Consider the following 9,478-nt stretch of genomic DNA (forward strand, 5'->3'; position numbering starts at 1 on the left):
AAGAGAGGAAAAAGCAAAGCAGGGGCCAACCAGACTTTGGAATAGAGGAAACAAAGCCTGCAGCAGACTAACTGTTCTGTCCCTGGCTGCTTGCAACTGTGCTGAGCCTGCCTGCAGTCTGTGTAACCTGAAACCATCCTGAATCTTCTTCCTATCAAAGGGGAAAGTGCCTTTCAAGAAGAGCTGCAATAGATCTTTCCCAAACTCCATCCTTCTATGGCTAGAAACATCCACATGGACAAGTTTGACTGATAAAGACTCTAGAGAGACTCGGTCACAGTGGGGTCTCCACAGTTCTAAGAATTTTATTTCCTGGAGATCTACCAGGTCCTTTCAGTGAACACTCCAGAAAATGCCCCTTGTTTATCTGCAGAGGAGTCAAACAAGGATCATTTTGAAACACATACAGCATCATGTTCTATTTAACACAGTCAACCCTGGAGTACAGTTGTTTAACTGCAGCCTAATTTGCTACAGTTTGACAAGAATCTAACTGGTCTAGTAAAAGGAATACCCAACTAACCTTTTCTACATTCAACAGAGACAAGAAATACCCAATGCTTAAACCATGCTGCAGTACTCAAGGGAAGAGGAAGAAAACAGAGAAATTTGTAATGACTACTGTTAAAGACCAAGGCTCAAGAGTGACTCATCATAAGATGATAGAATTCTTTAATTTTCCACTTCATCCCTTTCACCTTGTGTACCAACATCATATTTACAGTTTTTTTGCTCTCCATATCATACACAATTGATAAAAGAAAGAAAAGATGCACAAGCCACATTTGATGACAGATGCGTGTAGTCATAACATTTGGTAGACTGAGACAAAAAGACCATGACTTCAAGTCAACTTAGGGCACCAAGGGTAACTCTTACTCTAATAAATTAAGTAGCTGGCATATGCAAAACAAATCAAGAAACACAATTCGAAAAACTAACTAACTATTAAAGGTAGAGCCAGCAAAAATGTTAAAAATTATCAGATAATTTTTTAACGTGTTAGATATAGTAGCTTCTTTTATTTTATATCACCCATACACATATGCAATAAATAAATAAATAAGTACAATAATAAATTAATTTAGAGTGTGTGTGTGTGTGTGTGTGTTTGTGTGTGTAATTGAAAAGCAGAGAAAGGAAAGACTATGAAAGCACATGAGATGTTCAAATACACACCTTTAAACAGACCTAGTAATTATGGAGGTCACCCAGAAGAAGGCAGGCGGTAATAACTACTTTCCAGACAAGCCAGTTTGCTTCTTAGAGGTCAGCTGGGATACAAGACATGTCAGGAAGCTTGGCAGGTAGAGGGATGGGAAGAAAATCTCAAGATGTTTACTCTTATTTTATCCTCTGGAAATAACTTTCTCAAATATGAATGTAAATATATTTTCTTTGGCTTCCAATCTTTTCCATTTCTGTTCTACATTGTATTGCTATCAGGCCATTATACGTTTTGAATAGGATGAGTACCTGGCACCAATAGGCATACAAACATTTTTTTAAATAAATGAAATCATCTCCATCAGGAAGAACAATCCTATGGCTTCTAATTGTACTGCAGAGACTAATTTTCTTGACATAGTGTCCCAGACATCAAGACTTGACACAGCCTCTTCCTTCATTACCACTTTAATTTCTGGATTTTGAGATGCTCTGTTCATTATTACATGGACCACTTCCCCTAGCATTCTCCCCTTCTTCCTGCTATATCTTGGAAGATTTTTTTCGTCTTCAAACCTGTTCCTTAGAACCCCTCCCAGATGGTCTACATGGTTCCATCATAAAATCCTCATGAAATTGTCAAGCTTGTCCTGTTCACCATATGAAATATAAATAACTGTTCACATATTTATGCCTCTTAAGAGAGCTTCTTGTGTGGGTACAGCACTCTGCCTGGTTGTCTGTGTCAAAACATGACCCATGTTGGAATCAATGAAAGTAATGGAATTAGGCAACCACAGACTCATAGCTCTGCCTGTCCAAATTATAACCTTATTAAAATTAATTACATCCTCAGACTTCACTCTTCTCCGTTAAATTTTTAAAAGATCAAACAAAATTTTTTTAAAGTTTCTTTGGCTGACTATGCAACTGGCAGATACAATTTATATTTCTGAACAAAGTGAAGTGAGACAGAAGCAAAATGTTAAAAGTAAATACATGGGGCCTGGAGAGATGGCTCAGAGGTTATTAAGAGCACCAACTGCTCTTCCAGAGGTCCTGAGTTCAATTCCCAGCAACCACATGGTGGCTCACAACCATCTGTAATGAGATCTGGTGCCCTCTTCTGGCCTGCAGTCAAACATTCTATATATATAATAAATAAATCTTTTTTTAAAGAAAGTAAATAAATGTACATATGTGTACAGCTGTGTGTATGAATATGAATATGCATGGGTATATATGTGTGCTTTCCAAAGGATTGTTAATAATTAACGGTTTCTTAGATTTTATTGTTAAAACTATCGTAATCATTGAAAACCTTTTACAAATGCTTTGTTGCAATTATAGGCATTTGAAAGTACCTGATTCCATGAAAATTAATGAGATTCAGTTATATGTGTGTGCTTAGGTTTTTTTTCAAGGTAGCATTTCTGAAGACTCTTCCTTTGACATTGTGAAATAGGCAGTCATTCAAGTTAGGTTGCTAACCTGGACTGTAATAGGAATAGTTGAATAGTTCCTACTCATGATCAAAGTAAATGTATATGCAAGCTAATAACATGGGTACAAATTAGCCAGTCTAAATCCAAACAGAAAACTCCACAGATGAGAAGCTGGAGCTGCAGATTGTAGTGCCAGCTAAATATGTCTACGGAGGAGAAGAGGACAGGGTGTGCTTATTCTCAGGTTTCTCGCCTGTTCTACATTGACCAGCTACATTTTTCTAATTTTAGTTGATTCTTTCATTTAAAAGTGAAACATCGTTGGAGAGAAACCTAAGATAACTGAGCTTTCACATCAAACACTAAAAACCAAGAATAATACCACAAAACAGAGGATTCTAATTCTGTCCACAAAGGTAGTATATTTTTCAGCTTGAATTCAGTATGTATTGTTTCTCTGTCATAAGATAATCTCAAATGCTTTTTGAATGATAGATCTTTTAAATATAAATGAGGTCAATTATAAAACTTAAACTTATAAAAAATCATTTAAAGAGTTGATTTTTTTTTCTTTATTCTTAAGCATACGGGGGGGGGGGTTAGGGGGGAGACTCAAAAGGAAGTTGTCATTTAAAAAAAAATAAAACACCTCCACAGTGTGGAATTTGGTTGTTCTCAAAGGATAAAATTTCTGCCAACTGCATGACAAGCTGTTGTCAAGGCATAATGGGAGGCTTCTGTGGGAGTGTGCCGTGGGTTAATGCACAGAACTTCTGTTTCACTTCGGGCTTAGGAAGAATCAACATTTGAAAGCCCCGACTCAGCTTGCTCAAGAATTCAAAGGCTTATTCACATGTGTCCAGCACAAGCATGTGATATGAGCACCACAATTAAAATAGTTTGTTGACTTTTATGTGAGTGCCATGTGTAGCGTATGTGTGCGGGTAAGCACACTTGGGCCTTATCATGCAAGTGGACATAGTGGACAGTTTCCCTCTGTCAGTGCTCACCTTCTACTGAGTTAGAGGAAGGGTATAGCCTGTCTCTCCCACTGCACTGCATGAATCATGCGAGCTGGGGCTTAGGAGCTTCTGGGTGATTGTTCTGTGTCTGCTGCTATTCTTACCAATGGAGTGTTCCCATTACAGATGCATGCGTCCCCCAATTTTCTAGGGCTTCCAAACTGAGATTAAAAGGTTTGGATACCAAGTGATTTTTGCCTACTGAGGGAATCTTTCCAGTCACTAAAACTAGTGTTTTACAAAAACAGTGGAATTATCTTCAGTATCCTTTTACATTATTTCTGTGAATCTCTGACATGAAAATGATTCCGTGTCAAAGTTACTACTCAAAGATAAAAATGTGCATACACATTATGTAAGTCATGAACTTACAAATATTAATAAATTGTAGAAAATTAGGAACCAAGGCTTACAGAGTGCCATGACTAATGATTATAGTTCCTTTTCTCAAATTTTTGTTATTGAACCCAGTCAGCAACTGTCAAAGATGGCTTATTTCTCTTATTTCAAGATTAGAAACTGAAAATTAGGGGGAGTCTGATTCATCAAGGATCAAATAATTAGTTAGCTGTGGAGACAGAAAAAGCAGGGTTTTTTTTTAAGTTCTACTTATCCTTCTATGTCTTTTTCCCCCTGTTTTTGTAGTGTTTAACTGCCCCCCACAAAACAGAGTCATCATATAAGCCCTTAAACTGAAAAGACCATTTTTTTTTTTTTGGTATATGGGAGATGTCAAGCTATATAAATAGCTTCCTCTTATAAGACACTCCTCTAAATCTATCTTAGCATCAACATGGTTGGGAAAGAAACCATCACCGTTGTTTAAGGGAATTTCTAGAAACAAGCCAAAACAAATAAAATCACATGAACTTTGCATTCCCTGTCATCTGGGAGAAGAAAGACTGAAGAAGCCTCCTCCTACACACACAGGCTCACCCCCCCCCCCACCACCCCCATCCCTCTCCACCCTCCATTCCTACCCCCCACCCCACCCCCACCCCCGGCTAAGCCATCTTTGGGAAGCCACATTCTATATTCCTGGGATGTCTGAGTTCCTTGTGACAGGCTGTCTTTATTCCCATCTAGAACCATCATTAAGAAAAACAGTGCTTAAATTCATCTGGCTAGTGTTTACAAATTTGCTCTTTTATTATGTAGATCATCTACGCATTCTTGATTTTATAGACTACCTTCCAAGTAACTTTGTAACAACAGCCTATCACTGACTTCTAACACACTTAGGACACTTTAAAATTTTTATTATAGATGATGATGAATTAACAACTGTTAACTTTATCATAGCTATGTGGTATAATTGAAGATTTAAGAGTGACATATTTAACTTTCAAACCTAGGGGAAAAGTATGTGTTGGGTATGCAAGATTAGCACTGCTAAGGAGAAACACTCATGTGAGCTAGTTTGGCTCAGAGTGCTTTGGTGGTCTTAGTATTTGGGAAGTCACAAGAGTCATGGACTCTACTTATCAGAGATAATAAGTGAAAATCACAACCTAGCTATCACCCTGAGCATAGCATTCCTAGTTTGTATAAAAAGGTACCTTGGAGTGAATCTAAATCATGCATGATTTTAGAAGGAAAGGTATTAACTTATAACAGGATGTTCTAATCCAATGATTCATTAGCGTCTAAGAGTTGAAAGACATCTATAAGAACTAAAACTTCCCAGAAAGGAGATTTAATAAAATAAGGTGGGAAAAAGTTTGTTTTCCAATATTCATGGTATACTTTAGGGGAAAAGCTGTAGCCCTTGTTATACCTGCCATTCTTAAACAATTTCAAGTTAAAATCGTCAACAAGGCAAGGTGCCATATATAGTGATGTCATGATTTAAATGTTGCATATTAGTCATTCTGTCCAAAGATTTATTTTATTTTTAGTCACATATGTGTAACACAGGAGAGGGAAGAGAGACAGGGTGAGAGAGAGAGAGAGAGAGAGAGAGAGAGAGAGAGAGAGAGAGAAGAGAACGAGTACTATAAAAACAGGTGCTTTCAGAGGCTAGAAGAGGACAGATCCCCTGCAGCTAAAGTCACAGACAGTTTTTTAGCTAACATGGGTGATGGGAACCAAATTCAGGTCCTTTGGAACAGCAGTTATGTTCTTTCCTATCTGTCCAACTCAAAAATTTGTTTTGAGTATACATGTGTGCACATGTGTGTTTGTGTGTGCATGCATGTGCATGTGTCTACACATTCGCCTACTGGTGGCACCCACAAAAGTCATAAGAAGGGATCTGAGCCAGTTGCCTTGAAACCATTTTGGATGTCGGATCATCTAGGCCATGGTGTCATTGGAGACCTTTCCGGTGGTCTTGGATGATCAAACCTGAAGTATCTTAATCTGGAACGAATCCATAGCCTCTGGCTTTCTGTGGAAACAAAAGCAGAGACTCTTTTCCAAAGTAACATATCCTTATATCCAAATTTTGAAGTCAAGTTACCTTTAAAATTTACATATTTATTTAACTCAACAGCTTTTACGATCAAATCTTTTTTTTTTTTTTTTTTTTTTTTCAGTTAAAAATCCCAAAGACAAGACAAACCAGATTCTCTGTGTAATATCCAACTTTGTAAGACTAAAACACCACTGTGGCTGCTGGCTCCACCCATCTCAGCTTCCCTACATGGCGGTGGTACAGTTTACCGCCAGCTCTGGGTCTGGAGCCATGTGTACCATCAACTATCAGAAGCAGTTCTATCAAAGCAGTGCATAGCCCAGAAACCCTTTTTTTGTTTTGTTTTGTTTTGTTTTAACTCACAAAGGCTAAATCCACCATGCAGCAGAGTAAAGTGCTGCTTGTAGATTCCTCATTCCCGCCACACCACAGGTCAGATGCACATGCCAGGAACCCGCCATAGTAGCTCAAACCGGCAGGCTGCCGCTAACTTGAGAGAGACAACTAGGAAGCTGTTTTTAGCTCTGTTTTAGAATCTTTTCTCAGGTTTAAGGTGGAAATTCTTGCCAACACGTTGGGCACCATTTGTAGTTGGAGAGCTTCTCTCCAGGTTCCACCAAGCACCCGCAGTCCCACAACCCACATAAAATAATCACACAGACATTTATATTATTTAAACTGCTTGGCCATTAGTTCAGGCCTACCATTGTCTAGCACTTACTCTTAAATTAACCCATTTCTGTTAGTCTATATTTTGCCACGTGGCTTGTGGCTTACCATTGTCTTTACATGTTGCTTCTCATGGCAGTGGCTGGCAGTGTCTCCTCCCAGCCTTCCTGTTCCCAACCTTCTCCTCTTCCTTGTCCCACCTACCCTATCCTTCCTGTCTGGCTACTGGCCAATCAGCACTTTATTTATACAGAGTGATATCCACCGCACTTGTTCCCAGAGTCCTCTCTGTCCTCAGAAGTCCCACCTAACCTCTTTCTAGCTATTGGCCTTTTAGCATTAATTACGCCAATTACATCAATACATTTTTACACAGTGTACAAATATCTCACAACATTTCCCCCTTTTTGTCTAAAGGAAAAGTTTTAACTCTAACATAGTAAAACTATATACAATAAGAATAATTTTCAAGTAAAAAAATGCATTCACAGTGTCCAGTCCATTAGTATTTGGCAAATTCAGAGAAAATATCCCATTATCTATTCTATCTTGGTGAGTCCAAAGTTATGTATCTAATTTATTATTTTATCCTAACTTGTATTACCAACCTATAACTACATTTTGGACCTCAAAATATTTTCTTAGATAAACAACTTAAGCTTTTATGTCTCTCAACCATATACACTTTATAGTACTTTTATGAGTTTATTTTCTGAATTTGGTAATAAGGAAAACTGTAACTATAACTATCCAGTCTTCAACCCCATCAAAGACCTGAGAAGGATATAATAACACCTGTGTAAACAGGAAGCACAGAGCAAGCAACTTTCAAAACTATAGAAATGACAATAATATCTGGATGCCTGGACAATCATCCAAGTATCCTCTGTAGTGTTGAAGCATCCATCTTGGGCCTACAGGCCTAGAATATCTTACAGACTTTATATGAAGCAAAAATTTTGGAGGACTGTCTTACTTTGTCTTGGCAAAGTTCATCAGTCTCTTTTTTGTGTGTCCTGTTTGTTCAATATTGACAGCATACTGTCATCAGTCAAGGCAAGGGCAGGTTTTTGCCCAGGCTAAATTTGCCATAATAAAAGCAAACTCCATATGGAGGTTCTTTGATATTCATTATTCTTTTTTGAAATAAATTGGTGCTGCCAGGAGCAAACATATCTCACTGTCATGAAAAGCCTTATGTTAGTAAAACATTAAAATGCCATATTCCATAGGTCTCTGAAGTGTTTGAAGACCATCTATCTACTTAAACTATGTCTCTGATTGACCTCAAAAACATATCTAACATGACTACAAGTTTGATTGTTATAGATAACTAACTGCTAATCTGTGGTTTTTTGTTATCTTAATTGCTTTCAAGGACTAAAACTTCATACTATTTTTAAATGAGCTGCATGGTGCAATATCTTAAACAAGAGTAGGAACAAATATACAGCATAAAAAATAACCTTAAATTTGTATCTATATACAAAAATCTATGCCAATGTAAAATATTTGAGACTAGTGGTTGTTCAAAAGTAGACTCAACAATACTTCCTTTTATCCAATCATTTCTGTAGTTGGAGAGCTTCTCTCCAGGTGCCACTAAGCCCCCATGGTCCTACAACCCACTTATAAAATGAAAACACAGATGCTTATATAATTTAAACTGCTTGGCAGCTACACATTTCTATACTATAACTGCCCCCCACCACTTTTTCCCTTCAGAAAGAGAGCCCTGAATCTAATTTCCTTTGTTCAGCTTTTTTCCTTATCAAAATGGCTAAGATCAAAATCACAAATGATAGCTCATGCTAGAAAGGATATGGAGCAAGGAGAAAACTCCATATGGATGACAGTGCAAACTTGTACAGCTGCTTTGGAAATCAATATGACAGTTTTTCAGAAAATCGGGAATCAATCTACCTCAAGACCCAGTTATACCAATTTTGGGCATATACCCAAAAGATGCTCAATTATTCCACAAGGACACTTGCTCAACTACCTTCATAGTAGTGTTACTCATAATAGCCAGAACCTGGAAACAACCTAGTACCCCTCAACCAAAGAATGGATAAAGAAAATGGGATACATTTATACAATGGAGTATTATTCAACTATTAAAAATGATGATGTCAAGAAATTTTAAGTCAAATGTATGGAACTAGAAAACATCATCCTGAGTGAGCTAACCCAGACTCAGAAGAACAAACATGGTATGTTGTCTTAGGGTTTCTATTTCTGTGATGAAACAACATAACCAAAAAGAAAGCTGGAGAGGAAAACGTTTATTTGGCTAATACTTCAGCATTGCTGTTCATCACCAAAGAAAGTTAGGATAGGAAGCCAAACCAGGCAGGGTCCCAGAGGCAGGAGCTGATTCAGAGGCCATGGAGGGGAGCTGCTTACTGGCTTGCTTCCTCTGGCCTGCTCAGCCCACCTTCTTATAAAACCCAGGACCACCTGCCCAGGGATGGCACCACCCACCATGGGCTGGGCCTTCCCTCAGTGATCACTAATTGAGAGGCATTTCCTCAACTGAGGCTCCTTCCTCTCTGATGACTCTAGCTTGTGTCAAGTTGACACACAAAACCAGCCAGTACATATGCTCACTCACAAGTGTATATTAGCTGTAAAGTAAAGGATAACCATGCTGCAATCCACAGAGAGGCTAAGTAACAAGGAGGGCCCAAAGAGTGATGCATGAATTTCCCTGGGAAGAAGAAATAGAAGAGATCTCCTGGGTAAACTAGGAGCAGGTG

The sequence above is a fragment of the Onychomys torridus genome, chromosome 12 (genome assembly GCF_903995425.1).
Source record: "Onychomys torridus chromosome 12, mOncTor1.1, whole genome shotgun sequence".
In the NCBI taxonomy this organism is placed as follows: Eukaryota; Metazoa; Chordata; class Mammalia; order Rodentia; family Cricetidae; genus Onychomys; species Onychomys torridus.